Source organism: Panthera pardus, unplaced genomic scaffold (assembly GCF_024362965.1).
Source record: "Panthera pardus isolate Hobbes unplaced genomic scaffold, ASM2436296v1 HiC_scaffold_10, whole genome shotgun sequence".
NCBI classification, from domain to species: Eukaryota; Metazoa; Chordata; class Mammalia; order Carnivora; family Felidae; genus Panthera; species Panthera pardus.
In genome coordinates, this window is record NW_026526655.1 from 103,637,263 (window position 1) to 103,657,224 (window position 19,962).

The 19,962-nt window shown below is 56.1% G+C and overlaps 1 protein-coding gene across 3 annotated transcripts in view; it reads left to right on the forward strand.

Annotated features, from left to right (window-relative positions):
- Window positions 1-19,962, forward strand: part of GLI2 (GLI family zinc finger 2) — a 256,425-nt gene that overhangs the window by 76,950 nt on the left and 159,513 nt on the right. The window contains exon 1 of one of the 3 annotated variants that reach the window (XM_053909766.1): window positions 14,358-14,655. The exons of the other annotated variants lie outside the window; for them this stretch is intronic. The gene's annotated coding sequence lies outside the window, so the exon portion shown is untranslated. Of the gene's footprint in view, window positions 1-14,357; window positions 14,656-19,962 lie in introns of those variants that run through there. 3 annotated transcript variants of the gene reach the window in all.

A 19,962-nucleotide genomic window follows, 5' to 3' on the forward strand; every position in this document is an offset into this window, starting at 1 on the left:
TGCATAGTTTACTATTAGTATATTCTGGGGTTTATCATTTTAGTCATGTTTAACACGGCTGCACCAGGCATGCACTATTAAATCTGGCTTATTTTACATTCCTGTCCGGAATTATTTATTTGTAACAATTTCCTCTCTATCAAAAGACACAGCTAATGCTGTGTTTTAATGTGTTATTTACACACAAAATAACCTATTTACAACTCAGTATGCGCCAGAGGGAGAATGGATGGGCCCCGGTTTCCTGCGTTCTGTTATATCGGAGTTTAACAATCTGGTTTGCTAATAGGACCATTTATCATTGGTGTGGGGGGATAATTTATTTTATGTTTGTGGCCAGGTCTCCCTGCCTCTGATCTTGGGAACATTTTGAAGATAATGAAGTCAGGCCTGGTGTTTGGGGCGGAAGCGGGATACCCGAAAGAGAAGGGGGACCCGTGGCCTTCCGGAAGCGGCCCGGGTGCCTGTGGGTTCCCTGAGCGCGTGTGTGCGTCCCGCAGATGGTTCCGGAACACCCGTCAGAGACGTGGTGATGCAGAGACTCTGCCTCTGCCCTCCAGGAGCACCCAATTGAAGGCATCAGGGGACAGAGAACAGAGTGCTATGGGGACACTGGGCAGATGTGACCCATCCCGCCCAGGAAGCTTCTTGGGGAGGCAGCATCAGAGCTGGGCCTGTAAGGATGTGTAGGTCTCACCAGGCGAAAAGAGGAAAGGGTGGGTGTCAGGGCAGCTGAGCGGCCCCTTGGGAGTGCAGGGGCTTGGGAATCAGCGTCTGACCCGTGTGGCTGTAAGCTGGGGTACTCAGGGGGTGGCCTGAGAGGGGCTCCTGCTTCAGTGACAGGCGGGGTGCCTAGACTCTCCCCTCACCCCCAGGCCTCAGGGAACCAGTCCCAGAGGTTTAAGGCAGACCCCTGCCACATCAGATTGTCAGTGTCTGCTCGAAAGAGCTACCTGCAGCCGGAAGCTGGAGACAGGGGTCCAGGAAGAGGTCCCTGGGTCCGGCAGCCAGGCATGGCAGGGACGGACAGTGGGATGAGGGAAGGACTGCTCAGAAGGGAGGCCCAGCAGTGTCTGGGGCTCCTAGTGGTTATGTGGCCACTCGACCTTGCGAGCCGAGGTCCTGTGGCCGTGTTGGAGCCTCTGAATGCGCACTAACGGGCAAAGGAGGGCAAAGCAATGCATCTGTGTTCTAGAAGCCTTCTTGATGGACCGCCTGGCCTCTCCCCCTGGGTTGTAGAGGCTGGCGCACACGCATTTCCACTTCAGACCCTCACTGTGTGTTTCTGGCTGGTGTGTGTGAGTTGGTGACCTCTGCTCACTGAGAAGGAAATGGACTGCTGCCCTTTCTGAAGCCTGTGCCAACAGCAGAGGGGGCAGGGACGGGTGAGGTGGGGGGAGGCATCCAAGAAGGAGGGGCCATCGTCCCTTTCCCCAGGGGCTGTGGCCCTATGGAGAAACCAGACACCCCCACTTGTAACACTGATGTGGCCCCTTACCTGATGTATGGAGTGATCAGAGTATTTCAGGAGGGGGACCTGGAAAGTCTCTAATGTCTGAGTAGGGCCCTGCTAAGTCCGCTGCCTGCAGCCAGCCACGTGCCCTCTCTGCCTCGAGGCCCTAGGGGGGGTCAGCCGCACTCTCAGATCAGATGGTTGGGGAGAGGTTACTAAAGTGGTGTTACAAAGTGTGGCGGGATTCAGGGCAAGCCACAAGGAATGGCGCATGGGACCACCAGCTCGGGTGGCCGGCATGGTCTGGGGGCTGAAGCTCAGGCTTGGACAGACGAGGTTTGAATCCTTGCTCCGTTGCTTCCCGGTTGTGTATCCTTTGCTGATCTGAACCCCAGTGGCTTCACCTTAGAAGTGGACAGCACACTTATCTTTTGAGGGCCAGGATTACAGATAACCAGCATAAGTTGCTTGGATAGTACCTGGCATATAGTAGGCATTCTGTATATAGTAACTGTTGCTTTCAGTATTATTGTTTTTGCTGTTATTATGATTATTCTAGAACTATTTCTGAGAGTAGCAACATATGCATCCGATAAACATTTGAGAGTGAATGAACACACAGGTATGTGAACAGAATCTTCACAAGGAGTAGCAGCTTGCCCGTGATGTACGAGGGGGATATCGGCCTTCTAGCCCAAGGAGCAGCACGTGCAAAGGTCCTGGGATCTGAGAGTGGGTCTGTCAGCCCCTTGGGCAAAGACTGCCTGCACACCTCAGCCCCAGCATAAGCTGCTGTCTTGGGACTGGGGAACCCTGGGATATCATGTTCAGGAGCCCCCAGTCTGTCCTCTGGCTGCTGCATAACCACGTGTGGATGCTGGAGGCCCAATCCAGCCCGGCTCTGGGTGCACATGGCTTGTTTGGACCCCACTGCAGGCTCAGCTGGTCTTTCCTCTTGGACAGGCAGGGAAGAGGAGGCTGGAGGGGCTCTGTCTTGAGAAACTGCCTTTGGCTCTTTCCCTGAGACTGTCCTGGCTGGCCCTGCTCCCCAGTGCGCATGGATTATCAGCTTGTATTTGTGGGGACTGGGAAGTGTGAAACCCTCACACCGGGCAGCAAGGCCTCTGGTCTGAGGAGGGTCATTTCTGGGTCTGATTTCTATCCCAGTGTGAGTAGTCACATTTGAGAGGAGGGTTTGGGTTTTGGGTGGTGCTGGGCAGAGGACATCAGGCACAGACTTTACACCTTCCTCAATTCCCGCCATTCTGGAAATGAAGGAACATTCAGGGGGAAGCCTCATGCATGGCAGAGCTGGGGGTCCTGCATGGTGTGATGGTGGTGAAGGCAGGAGACCACGCCCCAGCCGAGTGCCTGAAATTGACCCTTCAGCTGTCACCTTGCCTGCAAGTTTGTGCAGAGGCCCATGTTGTCCTAGATCCCCCTGTGTGACCTGGGTTACCAGGTGCCAGGCCTCTGCCCAGTGACAGCCTGAGGGTATTGGGGTACCTGGGGCTGAGAGAGCCGACTTACGAGACAAAGGTCAGAAAGGGAGGTACAGACTGACGAACATGTACTTTGCTTCCTCTGCAAGTTCTGAGGCTGGACACAGGTAGGACCCCTGAGTCTACACACCGGTCACATCTCTCCTGGCCGTGTTGGGGACAAGGAAAGCAACGGGGACCTTCAGTTAGAGACAGGCAGGCGTGGGTTCACACCCATGTATGAACATGGGCTGTCCTTGCCTCATCTGCGAAGTGGGGGTGATGACGCTCATCTGGCCGTCTGTGTGGGGCGTGAGGGTCTGGCTTGTGGGCGACGGGATAGTGGCATCGCCTGCCTGAGCGGGCCGGGGGCAGCTCCTGGCTGTATCATTAGCGGCCAGAGCAGTGCGGAACTTTCCAGCTGCCCGCAGCAGCGCTGACCTTCCAGGCCCCAGCTGTCCCAGCTCTGAGCCTAGGATGGGATGGAGAGGAGGGCTGGAGGAGACAGTGATCCGTTCTTAGGTAGACAGACCCCGGAGAACTGGAGACAGCGCACCGAAACCTGTATACTGATGTTCACAGTGACATGATTCAGAAAAGCCCCCCAAATGGAAATAACCCAGAAGTCCGTTAGCTAACGGATGAACAAAATGTAGTATATTCTCGTGCGTATGGAATATTATTCAGCCGTAAAAAGGAAGGAAATACTGACTCGTGCTTCAGCATGTACGAACCTTGATGACCCATATTGTATGACTCCATTTGTGTCACTGTCTGAGCGGGCAAATCTCTAGAGGCGGAAAGTAGAAGGGAGGAGGGAACGGGGAGAGATTGCTAATGGATATGGAGTTCCTTTTTGGGTGATGATGTGTTCTGGAATTAGATTGTGGTGATGGTTGCACAACCCTGTGGATATAGTTAAAACCACTGAATTGTATCCTTCCAAAGGGTGAATTTTATGGTATGTGAATTATATCTCCGTTTTAAAAAGGAAGGGAGGGAGGGAGCAAGGAAGGAGGAGGGAAGGGAGGGAGGGAAGAAGAGAGGGGGGGAGTTAGGGATGACCAGGTGCAGGCCTGGGTGAGGCCTGCAACCCCAGTGTGAGTCCCCAGGAGTCCCCAGGCTGCGTGAGCGATGCTGCCCCTCAGGGAGGACCCAGCTCCCCTGGCCAATGAGCAGCCTCCCCAGCCAATTCTATAGGCTCCAGAAGCTCTAAAAATAATTGGAGTGGAAGGAGGGTGTTTAATGACAAAGTAAATAATTACATTAAGGGTGTGAGTTTGGAGGGAGCTGAGTAAATCACTTTAGAAAGAGCACCAGCCTCCAGCTAACTTCCAGTCCTTTATCACCAGATCCCGTCCTCCCTCGGACTCTGAATAATTGATTGTGGCAGGCATTGTGGGCCCTGCAGCGGCAGGCGCTGCCGGGGTCAGGCAGGGCTGGGAGAGATGGCCAGCCTGCGAGCCAGGGTGCCCCGCCAGGCCCACCTGCTTCTCCAGGTAGATGAGCCCCGGGGGGCGGCGGGGAGGTGCCCGGCCCTGTCCTGCTTGAAATCAAATGCTTTGCTGGGAAGGGCCAGGGCTCAGGGCTCGGTGATGCCCTCGGCTGGAGAGGGCTAGATTCTTTTGTGCTTTTGAGAGGGAGGAGCCTCAGGGGCCATGAGGCCCACTGAGGCCCAGAGAGGGGAATGTTTTGTCAAGGCCGCACAGTGAGCGTGCGACAGGTCCGGTAAGAAGCAGATCTGGGGCACCCAAGCCAGCGCCAGGGGTGCGGTGCCCAGGGTGGGTGGGCCTTAGCGAATCAGTGGTGTTCCCAGCTCACGCTTGGGGTCCCCAACCTGTGAGCGCTGTCCCAGGCCCCCTTCGGAACAGCATCTGCACAGGGTGGGTGTCAGGCAGGTTGCAGCTCCTGGGGCGGGGCGGGGGGGGGGGGCATACCCAGCTGTGTGGCAGGAGTGGCAGTCATCGGGTGCACCCTCCCACCTTCGCTGTCCTGGCCCAGAGTCCCCGGTTTCCTCCTTCCCTCCACTGTCTTCCCTCCCTCGACCCCATGGCTTCACCCTGTCCTCAGTGAGTCCCAGCCTGTGGCTCCAGAGTCCCAGGAACCCCTCTCCCCAACCCTGTGCTCCCCCTCAGGCCCGTGGAGGACGGGCAGCCAGCTTAAACGGAACCCCAAGAGGGACATTTGCGATATACGAGGATCTAGGAAGACCTAGGCCTGAAAGGATGGCTCTTCTCTGATGGAAACCAAGTCACTCAATTGCAAGTGACAGAAACCCACTCAGACCCTCCAAAGCTACATGGAGTTCTCGGCTTCCATAACTGGGAAGCCACAGCCAGCTGAACTTGAGGTTCCAGGGATGTCTTTGGGACAAAGTCTGCACGCTCTTGGTTGGCTTTCCCCTCGGTCGCCATGCAGGCATCTTCTAATCACTGGCTGCCAGGAGCTGCTGCGGGTGTACGTGGGCCCGACAGCCTGCTTTCACGGAGAAGTGTCTCCTTCCAGGTGACTCTAGCAAAAGTCCAGGGCATCTTCTCCTCGTCCTGCCTTGGACGCCCTGCGCCCTGTGCGCCAGTCACCGTGACCAGACCATGTGCTGTTATGGACACCTGGCGGTCTGGGGAGGGTCAGCCTCCCTGACCGTAAGGACTGTGCATGGGAGAATAGGCCCCAGGTGGTGCTGGGCAGGCCAAATAAAAATGTCTACCTCTCTTCAGCCAGTTGACAGGAGGGGGACACCTTAGGGGCTCTGGGAACCTGTAGATACTCACCAGTGGATGGGGTCGGAGCTCTGGCTCTTCAGAAACAGGGAGCACTCCTCCGGTCATCCCTTCCCGGGGCCTCCTCCTCTGGGCTGCATCTGGAGTCACCTGGTCACTCATTGTCCTTTTGAGCTGCCCATGGGGGAACAGGAAGTGTTTCGAGAAGTGCCAAGTGAAAGCCTTAGGGAAGTGACGGAAAGTTCCAGGGGTAGGTGCCACTCAGGAGGGTTTCTCGAAGGCGGGACATGTGGGGGAGGGTCCTGAGAAGGGGATGTGAGCAGAGGTCTGGGGGCGAGGATGCGAGGGTGCACGTGCAGGGTAGGGACCAGAGCATCTGCTGGAGGGGAGGCTTCACACAAAAGGGTAGGAGGGAAGCTGCAGTTGGAAAGGGAGTTTTGAACGGCTGTAGGGAACCTTGAATGCCCTGTAGAGGAATTTGGACCATGCGTAGTAGGGAGCCATGGAAGGGCTTTGAGTGGGGGAGGGACATCCAGAATAAACTTGCACTTTTGCTAGATTGACTGGCATCCTGTGACTTGAGGCATCCCATCCCCACAAACAAAATGCAGGTGATTCCTGCTGGATTTCTCTGCTTGTCAGACCCCCTCCCTCCTTCCCTCTCTGTCTGCCACCCTGCCTCTCTTCCGTCTTTCCGCATATGGCATTCATTGAGGGCCTCGTGTGTGCTGAGCAGTGTTCTAGACGCCACTAGATGCCCTGGACATTTGCTCGAGTCGCCTGGAAGGACACACTTCTCCCTGAGAGCAGGGTGTCAGGCCCCTGTTCAAATGCAGCAGCCCTGAGCAGGGTCCCGTTCTTCCAGAACTGACGGCCTGGGCGGGCGAGACCGGAAATACCCGAAGACATGACCACACTGCGGAGAATGGTGCCTGGGTCCTCCAGCTGGGGAGACTGGGCTCGCCTGCGTTTCCCAAGGATGTGGAAGCCACTGCCTCTCTTAGATGTGCTGGTGAGGCAGAGTGGAAACCGCTTCCGCTGCTGGGGGAGGAAAGGCTGGTGAGCTGGCCCCGGGTCACCCCTGCACTACGGGGCGGGGCGCTCACCTGCACCACGGCCCGGCTGGCCACTCCTGTGTGGAGAAGCCAGGATCCAGCCCGAGCGGCGGCGGTGGGGCCTGTGGGGCCAGATGCCCTGGGCCTTGAGCGCCGAGGACACGGGGGCAGTTCCTCGGTCCGCAGCGTGAGGCTGGCATGCCTTCCCTGGTGGGGCTGAGCTCAGGACTGGGGCGGAGGACCCACAACTGGGCTGTTCTCGTGGGGGCCCTGGAAGAGCCAACTGCGGTGCCAGCACGGGGGACCTCAGGCCCTTTCTGTGTTTCTGAGCCATCACCCCAGAGTGGGCCTCTGGGGCATTTCCAGCTCTGGGGGAGACATTGGGGGAGCCCGTGGCCTCTGCCTGGGGAATGTCACCCTAGGCCTTCAGGCTGCTGGGATCCCCTTTCCCCCAGCCGCATCCTTGACATGGAGGCTCTGTCCTCTCTCCTTGTTTCTGGAACATTCCTCCTGAGCCATCATGCTCAGAGCTGGCCCAGGGGAGCTCTCCCCTCACCTCGGCCGGTCTGTGCACCCCGTCCTCCACTCTGGTGTGGCAGTGAAGGCGAGAGCCGTCTGAAAGCAGGGAGGATTTGTTTTTTTTTGTTTTGTTTTGTTTTTTTTTTGCTTTGCTTTTTTTTCTGGAGGCTAAAAGCAGGGGTCATTGTTCTGGTAGTGGATTGCCAGGCCCGACCTGGCTCCCACCTGTGGGAGCCCGTGGCCTTGTTCTGTGGGGGTGGGGGAGGGCGCTGAACTCGGACACACAAGCCCTCTGTTCCTTGGTGGCCACCGCCCATCCCCGTGTGACATCTGTGGGAGCGTGCGGAAGGATTCTCAGTGTGCCACGGGACGTAAGGCGTTGGAACTCCCCTGCTGGTGCCTGCACGTCACTAACGCTGACCAAATGTCCTGGCAGGGCTGTGGGTGGTCAGACGTGGTTTCTGTGCATGTGTCCCCAGGGAGGAATCAGAAGCTTCTGGGATCTTAAAAAAACGGAATCAAAGAAAAAACAGAGTCAGTGTTTCCCTGTGCCCGTGCGGTGATTCTAGGAACTCCGTTGCTTTGGGGCTGTGGGGAGGGCAAGAGTGGCCTTTGAAAGTTTTTCCCAGAGGAGGTGGGGGTGGCGTGGGTACCGGGTGGAGATGTGACAGGCGGCCCGCCTGGCCTTGAGCTTCCCCCATCCTAGAACCGGCCCGGCTGCACACAGGGAACAGCCCGATCCCCTCAGCTGGGCTGTGCCTTGGGAGTGAGAGAATCAAGCCCAGGGTCAGACTGAGACTCTTGGCCCTGCTTGTGCAAGAGTTTCCCAGCTTGGGGGGGGGGGGGGCGCCTGGGGGGCTCAGCCCGTTGAGCATCCGACTCTTGATATCGGGGTCGTGAGTTTGAGCCCCGTGTTGGGCTCCACACTGGGCATGAAGCCTGCTGAAGAAAAAAGGACTTCTCAGCTGCGTGGCTGCCCCAAGCCACTTCACAAGCCTCCTGGCTTGTTCTCTCGCCCAGGGTCTTGTGTGCACAGACGCATCTGGTCCTTCATCCTTTGGTGCCCCCTTCCCTCCCCGGCCCCCACTGCGTCCTGCCTTTCTTGGGTACAGTCTTCTCCCTACCGGATCACCGGGCTGTGCCAGCCCCCTGGGCCACCTCGTCCTGAGAAGGAAGTCACCCCCAGCCTCCCCGGCCCTCAGACTGTGCCCCGGATTTGAGATTCTTTGCACACATGGCGTCCCAGTTGCAATGCTTAGAGCCTCTGCAATGAGGATTCCGGCACACGTGATCTGTTTGGAGGGGCAGGGAGGGGACAGGGGAGCGGAGGAAGGAGAAGGAGGGCACCTTAGCAAGCCAGTTACCTTTCATCCTGGGGGAGGCTCCGGGACCCCGCGAGATCTATCCCACCCAAGGGGCAAGAGAGCCAAGTCTAAATGCCAACCCCTGTCAGTCTTCGCTTGAGGGCCCCTCTGGCACTTCCGGCCTATCCTGTTGTCAGGCAAAGGGGGCTTGGGAGGCAGAGAAATCCCCCAGTTAACGACAGGTGCTGGTGCCTGGAAGTTGGGTGAAGGCGCCAGAGCCGTAAGGGCATGGGGGATATGAGTGGGAAGCATCTGCTACCTGGAGATAGAGGTGGTGGGTGCTTGCAGAGGGCAATTCCGGGGGGGTTGGGAATCCTTTGCTGTGTCCCTCTCTGCGATTTCGTCATTAGAGAGGAATTCGGATTCATCTCCAGCAAACGTGCGCGTGGTACAATGGATGCTTCTCCAAACGGAGGCGAGGAATTTGGCTGTTGTCAGACCTCAGTGCCTTAGTTGGAATGAGTTCGTCAGAGGCTGTGTTGAGCGAGTAGGTGTGATGGGAAGGAGCACAGGACGACGGGAAAGAGACTGCTGCTCAAAGAAGGGCCCAGAAACACGTCTGAGGGACCCGAAGATCCCCTCGGTGCGTCATCAGACACAAGGGCCTGTGTCCTGCCTTCTTGAGGCCTGTGCCACAAGTCCTGAGAACCAGGGACGGGGGAGCAGGGACGGTTCTCCTAGACTGGCCTTCTGGAATGGAGGAGACCCCAGACCCTGAGCCCCAGGGATGCGCCTGATTTATAACCAGTCACTAAAAATATATACAGTGAAATGAAAGCTCCTGTTCTTGAGCGGACTCCTTTTAGCCGTTGTAAAGATAAGTAACGGCAGTTATAAGGCCACTTAAACCCTTACCTTTGGGGTATAAAGGGGTCTCTGCAGACAGTAAGTCTTTATCGAGAAACGTTTACTCATAAAAAACCACAATGAAGCCTGGGAGAGAAGGCGGCTCGGCCATGGGGCCTCTCTGCCTTTATGGAGCCGCGGCCTCCGAGACAGTGGCTGCAAATCACCGCATCCCAAAGTTGAGGGTGGGACTGAGTTAAACCTGCCTGCCGCCTTCTAGACCGCCACCATCCGCCCCCGGCTCCCCTCCCCCATCAGTGGAGGGCACCTCAGTGGGCGGTGGCTCCCCTGGTGCCTGTGCCATTGTGCCACTCTCCCTCTCCCTGGGACGCCCTCCTCTGCTCTCCTCCCCGCTGCTTGTCCCTGCAGGGCCATTTCCACATGTTTCCCTAGACACCCACCCCTGTACCAGTTACAGTCCGGTCAGGGGAGCAGAGCCACGGTGAGTGACACGGGACAGGGGTTGTGATGGCACCAGCCGCACCCAGCTGGGCCGATTAGCTGGGGGAGCCTTGAAATCTCTGGAAGGCTGTGGCCAGAGTCACCGTAAGGTCAGTGAGAGGGAAGGCCGGGTGGGACACAGGCGAGAGTGTGGACAAACTGGAACCCGTGGGGACAGTTAGAGCTTATATTTGTCCCGCTCTAGGAGCTCCGTGGGAGCTGGAGGGGCTGGCTGCCCACCTTGCAGGGAGCCGCAGACAGGGCAGTGCGGAGGCTGAGTGGGGGCATACCTGCTGTCCTGCATAGAGGCTTCCCGAACTGGTTAATCCCTTAAAAATTCCCCAGGAGAATTTCCCCAAAAAAATTCCCCCAGGAGAGGACCCCAGAGAACAGCTCTTTATGTGGGTCGTATCTATCAATATTTGTCTTGCTAGAGGGGCACCCTGGGTGGCTCAGTCGGTTGAGCACCCAACTTTGGCTCAGGTCATGATCTCGAGGTTCCTGAGTTTGAGACCCACGTCAGGTTCGTTGCTGTCAGCTCGGAGCCTGCTTCAGATCCTGTCTCCCCCTCTCTCTGCCCTTCCCTCACTTGTGCTCTCTCTCAAAAACACACAAACCTTTAAATAAATATATATATATATATATATATATATTTAAATATAAATATATATATATTTACCTTTGTAGAAATTTAAAAAGAATTTTTTTCAATGTTTATTTATTTTTGAGAGACAGCAAGAGAGAGCACAAGCCAGGGAGGGGCAGAGAGAGGGGGAGACACAGAATCTGAAGTAGGTTCCAGGCTCTGAGCTGTCGGCACAGAGCCTGACGCAGGGCTCGAACTCACGAACCGTGAGATCATGATGACCTGAGCGGAAGTCGGATGCTTAAACCGACTGAGCCACCCAGGCGCCCCTACCTTCCTAGAAATTTTAAGGCCAGAAAACTTTTAAATGTTTTAATTTTTAATCCATTTAAAATTGACAACGGTAAACCCGTTATTTTTATAAAAAATAACTATTTTCCAAAATAAGACAGCGAGAAGGGTGGGATCACGCTTTTGTAAACCTCTGTCCTGTCTGGCTTAACGGGAGGCAGCTGGAGGGCCACATACATGCTTCTGCGTAGACACGTCTACAGCAATGTGTTCTTTTGCTTGAAATATGTGGAGGAGATCTGGCCTCACACAAAGCAGTTAGAAAAGGGAGGGCGGTTCGAAAAGTCTGTTCCGCTGATTGTAGATACTCTCCTTTGATATTACACAGGAACTTGACACATGGTTGTTTCTTAAGGTTCCTTGCGACATGAAATCCGAAACCAGATCAAAGACCTTTCCCTTTTTTGTTCGTTAAAATCCACTGGTCTCTCTTGTACTGTGAACGGGTATTTTTTTACCCACGCCTTATTTTGTGCCATCGTTTCGAAATACTGGCTTTTGTCATGAGGAAATATATTGGCTCACGGAATGGACAGCACCGTGAAGGAATGATTGTGATGAAGAACACTGTGACTTTGCCCCCGCCGTGAAAGAGGACTGTGCTGTACCCCCATCCTTCCTCCAGACCTCGTGGATCTCAGCTGTGGCCAGCCCTAACCTGGAACCCACTGACAAGGGAGTTCTTAGAAATGAAGTGTGGGCTTAGCCTCATTGCCATGGTACAAAGCCACCCTAACACCTCCATGGGGGTGTCTCCTTAAAGCCCCCTCACCCCTTAGTCCCATCTGCCTTCTGGCTGCATTTTCTCTCTTCCCCTTCCTTGACAGAGCTGTCTCTGTTCCCTGTCTATAAGCCACACCCCTCAGGACCGTGCCCCATCCCTTCACCCAGATGGCTCCATGAGTTTCCCATGCTGCTCAGTCCACGGGGGTGGTCTTCATGCCTGCTCTATGGACTCACCAGAGCTTGGTCTCACACCCCCGGCCCTCCCTTCCCTGCCTTCTGGACACCACGTGCCCCGGCATGGTCACCTACCCTCTCCCTTCTCCCTTGGCCCAGGGTCCCAGGGGCTTGTCCCCCACCACAGTCCACCTTGGTCTCACCTGGGGGTCCTACCTTCTCAGCTGTCTTGCCCCATGACTCTTACACTCAGACCCACTTACCCCAAGGGCTGCCTGCCCTCAGACTTCTGGATGCAAAATGGCCATCTCTGCACCCACTTCTACACCCCCCCGATGCCCCCAGGGCGTCCTCCCAGGAGATAGCATCACCAACCTTCACTTGTATATGATGGAAACTTAAGGGGATTTGTGCCTCCTGTTGTACACGAGGCCAGGAGGAGCCCCCCAGTCTGCCCACAGGCTCACCATGATGAGCAAAGAGTGAACTAGAATCTGACAGGGTTCTGGGTTCAAAGCCCACTCTCCTCCCCTGCCCCCTGCCTCTCTAGGCATTCTGCCTTTGATTCAAGGGCTACACTTTCAGGTAGAGGTGAGGGCTGCTTGAGCCTTAGGGTCCATCCCCTTGCAGACAGGAGGTAGTGAGAGCCAGAAAATTCCAAAGAGCCCAGCGCCTGTCCCTGTGGGGGGTGGCAGTGCCTCTCTTGGCCTGGGATGGTGGTGAAGGGTGACAGCACCCACCCTGGGATGCACAGGCCTGAGTCTGATACCAGGGCTGCCCTTGGGTGCATCCGGGAGTTGTTTTTGGGTTTTTGCCTTTGGGTTTTTTTCCCCCTTCCATCCCAGAAGAAATCTCTAAGAAGAAAAGAGATCTGCCTCCGTAAGCAGTCCCCTGGAAGGAGTGTGTAGGTACCACAGGCCCAAAGCAGAGAGAAGAGCGTCTGCTGCCCTTTTCAGCCGGCTGGGGCTTCAGCTGGTGCTGAATGTCTCCGGCATTTAGTGCAGAGCCAAGAGGCAGGCCCTGCTAACTCCTTACAGAGTGGGGGTTCTGCAGGTGGGAGCAGGAGTGTCCCCTGGGCAGGATCTGCTAATGTGCTGTGTGTGTCTCTCCCTGCCCCCGCCCCTGCTCCCTCCCCACACTCCCACCCAAGCACATAGCACTTCTGAGCCTGAGTTTGTCTGGCTCCCAGCAAGTCTCTGCAGGAGACCTCTCCCACCCCACCCCCATATTTTCCTCTAGGCCCTCTGCCTCTCAATCCCAAGGCTCCTTCTGGGCCAAATTCAATTAGTCAATTCTGTTTAATTCAAAAAGCATTTGGATGTTTATGGAAGGCCTACTGGTTAGCATGTTGCCAAGGCCACCCGGATATCAAGTGGTGCAGCCAGGACTTGAACTTGAGTCTGTCTGAGCCCTGAGTGCAGGCGCCTCTTCCTTCATAGCACGGCCTCCTCCTCTACCTTCTGCTAATAAAATGCTTGTCTGGAGTAGCCCCAACTCCCTGCCTTCTTTAACTTTTGCCTGCTCCCGGTTTATGTGCTGGGAAAACATAGAAATCTGTTAGAATTGTTTTTTTTTTTTTAATGTTTATTTATTTTTGAAAGAGAGACACAGTGTGAGTGGGGAGGGGCAGAGAGAGGGAGACACAGAATCTGAAGCAGGCTCCAGGCTCCGAGCCGTCAGCACAGAGCCCGACGCGGGGCTCAAACTCTCGGACCACGAGATCATGACCGGAGCGAAAGTCAGACGCTCAACCTACTGAGCCACCCCGGCGCCCCAGAATTGTTTCTGCCCAAGAATCCAGGGGCACCGAGTAAGGGCTTAAGAGTCTCTTCTGTGGATGATTTACACATTGCTGGGTGCAAGGCCTCTGAGGTGTAGGTTTGGGGCTCAGCGGCTTCTTGTCTCTTTCTGGGTCACAGTTGGTATAGATTGCCTAAGTGGTGAGTGACCTCCGGGTGGGTGAGATTCGTGCTACACTTTAAAAGTGCTGGTAATAGACAATTCAGAGTGACAGAATGCTGGTAATGGAGAATGCTTTTATATTCCCTATCCACCCCTTCTTTTTTTTAACCCCTCGTAAATCTTAGGGACTCTGAGACCAGAAGTTTCTTCATCTATTTGCAAGTATGCATCATGGTGCCAGGCACCGTGCAAATACCCCACCATCCAAGCCCCTGAGGAACTCCCCAGGTGGGAAGAGGGACGGACTAGCACATCGTTAGGGGTTCGGTATGGTTAAAGGCTTTGAGAGAGCCCAGGTCTGGGCACTTTTTCCTCCCCTGAGGGAGGAAAGACGGGGAAGGCTTCCTGGAGGAGGTGTGCTCGAGCTGGGTCTTGAGGGATGAAGAGGGGTTCACCAGGCAGAATAATGGAGCATAGAGAACAGAACACGAGCATGGGCAGAGGGAAGGGTGGCAGCTGAGATGATGTGAATCTGAGCTCTGCTGACCGTTTTGCTGGAGGAAACCTCCCCAGCTTCTCCTGAAGCATCACACGCTAGAAAGACTAGGGTTGTGAAGAAAGATCTAGGCCGGTCCCTCTCGCCTGCTGTCTGGTTTTCTCAGCTGAGTTTACGTTCCCTCTCGCTCCCTGAGAGTCAGGACAGTGGAACGCAGGTGGGTTTTGGAAGTTTCTCTTTCTCTCACTCACTGAGCGCCCATTCCCTCATCTCGTACGAGCTCTCGGCCGTTGTCCTCGTATTTGCTGAAGTCACGGCGACTCGGCTCGGGGGCCCCAGTTGGGGTGACTGAGAGCTTTCCTCCCGGTCGGACATCCTGGAAGCCACAGAGGGTTAAACACCAGGCAGCTGGTGAGCATTAGTCCCCTCTCCAGGCGATAACGTCAGAGGCTGAGCTCGAGAAAGAGGAGCTGGTGGCAGGGGAGGCAGAGGGGCTGCCTTGAGGCTCTCCCGGGTGGGCTCTTGGCCCCACCACCCCCAGGTAGGCCGGCTGTGGACGTGGGGGCTCCAGGAGAACGTGCGGACACGGCCACCGGGCCGGTAGGCATGCACGTGTGGTGCCAGTGTCCGTGTCTCTCGGTGCGAATTCTCCTTTCACAGAGGCAGAAACTTCAGTGGGTGTGGGTATGGGTTCTGGGGGGGGGGGGGGTGATAGCTCACTTTCTGCGGCCAGGGTGGGGGTGGGGGACTGGCTTTCTTAAACAGACGCTCCAATGTCCCGTTGGAGTGGAGCGGGCAGGCAGGATGGGCTGCCCGGCAGCTCCAGGGGTCCTAGCCAGCTGTGCAGCCCTGAGTGGCCAGGGGCGCGACTGGCCGCGGTGGCTTCAGTACGTGTTTCCTCGGTCTGCCTGGGACCAGGAGGCCTCTCGAAGGGGTTGCCGTGCGCCGACTCAGTGACTAGCGTGCGGCCTCCCTGTGGTTCCAGACGCCTGGCCAAGACCCGGGAGCACACCGCCTCTTCCCCCCCACCCCGGGGAAATGGGGACAGTGTGTGTGCTCCTTCCTGACCAGCAGCCTGTCTTGATGTGGCCTGCTGAGTGCTACTGCCCAGGCTCGACAGCGATGTGTTTCCTGGGGGCGTCTGTGCGCGGCAAGGTGTGCGGGTTGCAAGGATTGCAAAGGGGTGGCCGGCCGGGTGGTTCGCTGGCTCCTGGACTTCGGGGATCGCGTTTACTAGGCCTGGTATGTGATGTGTTTTCCTATTTTGACTGCATGTCGGGAGAAAAATATCCATATTTGGGGTGGGCCTGTGGCTCAGCCAAGCAGCCTAATGAGTGAACTTCTACCGTGGAAGAAACTGGTAGATCCGGCATTTAAGACGACCGAGTGGGACCCTCACTCTAGCCTCGGCTGTCAAACCCACAGAGGGGCTGGTCAGTCTGTGCCCCCTGGGGCGTCGAGTGGCTCACACCTCCCACCGCCAGGCCCGGCCTCCCCGCTGTGTGGTGGGGTCTGCCTGGATGCCAGCTGAGGGCCGGACATGAGGAGGAGGAGAGGGTCCGGGTAGGTCCAGGAAGACACCAGCACTCTCAGTGGGCAGCCTGACCCCAGGCGATCTGCCCCACCCCCCACCTTTTCCTCCTTGTTAAGTGGAGGGAAGGCTGACTTAGACTATTAACAGCTATTTGGAAAAGACCCTTTTCCTGCTTTAGCCCAATTGGCCCTTTGCAAGGTGACTTTAAGTCTGTGCCATGACCCCCAGAGGCAGGTGTGATTCCATTTTACAGGTGGGGAAGCCACGGCTCCTTCCTGGTGGGTGACCTGTCCAGGACTGCCCAGCTGGACAGCAGAGGGGCTGGGTCACGTGCAGCCTCCTCTAGGCCGGGCCACCACCCATGGTGCCTGGCGGGTGTTCTCAGGCTTCGACTCCGTGGGGCAGGGGAGAGAGTGGCCTCAGGGAATCTGGCTGCTGGTCCACCAGGCTTTGCTGTGTCCCACGCCTTCAGCTTGGTGACGAGGCTGCTATGGCTAAGGCCCAGCTTAGTTCATGTGCCTGCTCTGCCCCTGACCAGCGGAACAGGACTTGGGGCCAGTGGTGTGGCCTCTCGGGGCCTCGGTGTCCCATCTGTAAAGCACCCAGCTGGCATGTGAATGGATTATTGCAAGGGTTCAGTGATCATCAGCGAAGCATTTGGAACAGTGCCCAGCGGGGGTTACTCTCACACAAGTATGAGGGGCGAGAGCAGCCTTCCAGAAGGCCGCTGGTCCCCGCACCATGCCATGGGTGCTGCGCCCCGCATACAGTAGGTGCTTGAGACAGCAGAGATATGGGCTGCGGTTCAAGGCACGTGGGCACAATGGCCTTTTGGAAGCACCTTAGCAAGCCGCCGCTGGATCGGCCTCAGGACTCCCGAATCTTTACGTCCCCCCAACTCCCGAACCTCGCCTCCATCATAAGGACCCCTGTGTACAATTATGGTCACATAATTGGCACAGTTATGATCAAGAGAGACAGTGTCACCCCCTACCCCAGGACGCGGCTGAAGGTCATAAGGACTGCTAATAGGAATGCTTTTGTGAATTTCGTGTTTATCATTTTTCTGATTGTTAAAGCCATCTGCACGTTGGATGGAAGAACACGGTCACGTTCTCCTCTGCTTCCGCTTCACATCATTCCCGTGTTAGCTTGTCTTTCCGGGGCTTGCGTTCTATGCAGTCATTTCTCTTTCAGTGTCAGGTTCAAGTGAGGAAACGAAAGAGCGAAAACAAAACAAAACAACAAAAGAAGCAACTCCCTGGGCTTTGGGAATTCAAAGCTTCGGAGGAAATGATATTAATGCAACCAAGATGGTTAATTTCCCGTTCGACTTTATTTTAAACACGCTCCAATCGCATTTTGTTCTGCCTCTTACCCTGGCTCTTCTGCAGGTACCCCCAAATGTTCATCTCCACAGAGTGGTCCAGGGCTGGCAGGTCAAAAGGATGTTGTGGGAGATACCCGGACAGGTGTATACAGTCTGCAGTGAGGGCCAGGTGAAGGGCGGGCAGGCGGGGCGTCCCAGGAGGGACCTACTCCTGCCCCCGCCCGTGGCCTTGTGTTTCCAAGGTGAGGCGGCATTTGACAGGGAGCAGGCTGCACGCTGTCTTTGGTATGCCGTTTGGTCCCTGGACTTAATGAGTTCTGCAGGGACGCTCCGCTGTAGCTAAAGATCATTTACCTGAATTGCTTTTTAATTTCTGCCGTGGGAAGCTGCCCCTGGCGCGGTATAATTACATTATAATTTACAGCAATCCCAAATCTATAAATTTAGCCATTCTGTTGGGGGAAGGGACAGGAGCTACGTGGGGGCTGGAGGAGAGAGGATCCCCCCGCCCCACCATCATCCCATCAGCCTCCACTTCTGGGTGCAGTTTCCAATCACGGGGCAAGCATGGGAGAAGCAGAGAGGGACACCTCTTGGCCAGTAGATGCCGAAGTTTGCTTTAACACCAAGGAGTGTTTGGTCGTGAGCTGGCCGGCGGGGGAGGACTCATGCATAACTTAACATCCCTTCTGATCTGCCCGCTTGTGGCAGTTCTGCCGTGGGACGTGGGTGCACACAAAAGTGGGTGGCCTGGGGACGGCAGTGCAACACTTGGAAGAAGACCGCTTCCCCGGTTTTCTTCCCAGAAGTCCTTGCTTTGCCCCCCAGGGCTGTGGGCTCTGGAGAGGAGACGCAGGCCCCAGGGCAGGGTCTGGGGAATGTTGGTGGGTAAGTGGCTGGCAGGGAGCTTAGCCAGTGCATGGAAGCTGAGCCCAGCGGGATTCTTGCAGGCATGGAGGGAAAGGGCCATGCCAGCGGTGCAGGCTAAGAGAGGACTTTCCTCCCTGTACCCACCATCTGTGCCCACGTGAGGATTTACACATGTACTGGCCCTTTGCTGTCCGTGTTGCTATATAATTCGCCCCATTTCTGTAAGAACCATACACAGGTCAGAACATCCATATTTTCTGTACACAAAGGCAGTTAGTTAAGTGATGGAGTTCTATGGTGAATTAACTTTAAATTAAAAAACATTTTTTTAAATGTTTATTTTTGAGAGAGAGAGAGAGAGAGAGACCGTGCGAGTGGGAGAGGGACAGAAAGAGAGGGAGACACAGAATCCGAAGCAGGCTCCAGGCTCCGAGCTGGCAGCACAGAGCCCGACGAGGGGCTCGAACTCATGAACCGCGAGATCATGACCCGAGTCAAAGTTGGACGCTTAACCGGCCCAGCCACCCAGGCGCCCTGAATTAACTTTATCATAATAAAGAAAAAAATAGACTTTTCTGATTTATAGACTCCAGAAACCTAAAGGTTCATACCTTGGGTTATTAACATTGGAGTGACCTTTTCTTTAACATATTACGGTGGGAGGCCATAGCGTAGCCAAACCAGTAGTGGAACTTGGGTTCAGAGAGGTTAACTCACTTACCCCAAGTCACACAGCTGGTGGGAGGAGATAAGGCATGCAAATAAGGACAATGAGAATGTGAACACCCGAGTATACTGTTAGGCAGGCTGTCTCGTGGGAGACGTGAATAGGGCGAGAGGGAGGCAGGAGTAGGGGAGTGAACAATAATTTGTGTTTTTCTGGAGCCCAGAGGCAGGGCGATGGGGACAGTGGGCGGATGTGAATCTTGACTGCTCTTGGCTCTCTCAAAGGTAGCTTTCTGGGGTGGTGTCTCTGGCAGCACCCCATCCCCAAGGCCATAGAGCCCCTTTCCTCACACGAATGGCTGTCCCCCGAGGAAGCTGGTGGTCCCCAGGCTGCCCTGTGAGCGTAGGCTCTTACACCCCTGAGCGCTGTGGCTCACAGATGACAAAACTGTGGCTCCAGAGTGATGTTCCAAATACTCTCCTCTGGCCAGCGCGCCCCTGACTCTCTCTCTCTCTCTCTCTCTCTCTGCCTGGAAACCCTTTCCCTCCTCCCTCAGGCCTATAGCAGCCCCTCCCAAACTAGCTTCCGGGGGACGTTCTAGGTGGTCTTTGTGAGTGTGAGCCCACCCTGGGGTTCCTTGCTGTGAACTAAGGTGTTCCCGCAGCCTGCCGTCCAAGCCACAGTGACACCACAGGGCTCGCGCTCCCTTGTGCGCTACACCCCCCTGGGGGGCCGTCTGCATAGCCCTTCCCGTGGTGGAGTCCACAGGCCTCTGGCACCACGTGTGTGTGTGTGATTTGGGGCTTTGGGAAAAACTTAAGCCACTGCTCAGGGTCTGAAAGAACTTGTTCCCTTTAGAAGGAATCTGTTCCTCGCTCAGGTTTTAGAAACGCAGGCCTGCGAGATAAAGCCCGAGGCCTGGGCCTGTCCACCTCTGCAGCCACTCAACTGCCCTCACAGTTAAGACGCCTCTGACCTGAGAAGAGCCATGTGGTTACTTCAGCCCTCACGCACGTGTGTCCTCATCTGTTGCCTGCCCCCTCCGGGAAGCCTTCCTTGATCGTAGCCCCCCTACCCATGCCCGTCCCTGGCGCGTCCTGCCGTCCTCAGGGCCTCGCCTCCATTAACCAGGCAGAGCCTGGGCTGTGCTCTGTCCACCGGGCCTGGCCCTGGCCGGCAAGGAGATGTTTGGATGACCAGGCGGCGGCTCACGGGGACGCCTCCTTCCTGTGTCTGCTGGTTCGCAGACGTCCCCACACGAGCCGCAACGGTTCAGAGTTGCACTCCAGCTGTGGTCCAGCAGCGTCCGGCGAGGGACAGGATGCCGGGGGTGAGAACCCCACAGGCCTTTGCTGCCGGGCACAATGGGAGGTGGCCGCCTTTGTTATGACAGAGCAGAGCCTTGGGCTGGGGCCAGGCTCCTTCCAGAGACAGCTGTGGCTCTTAC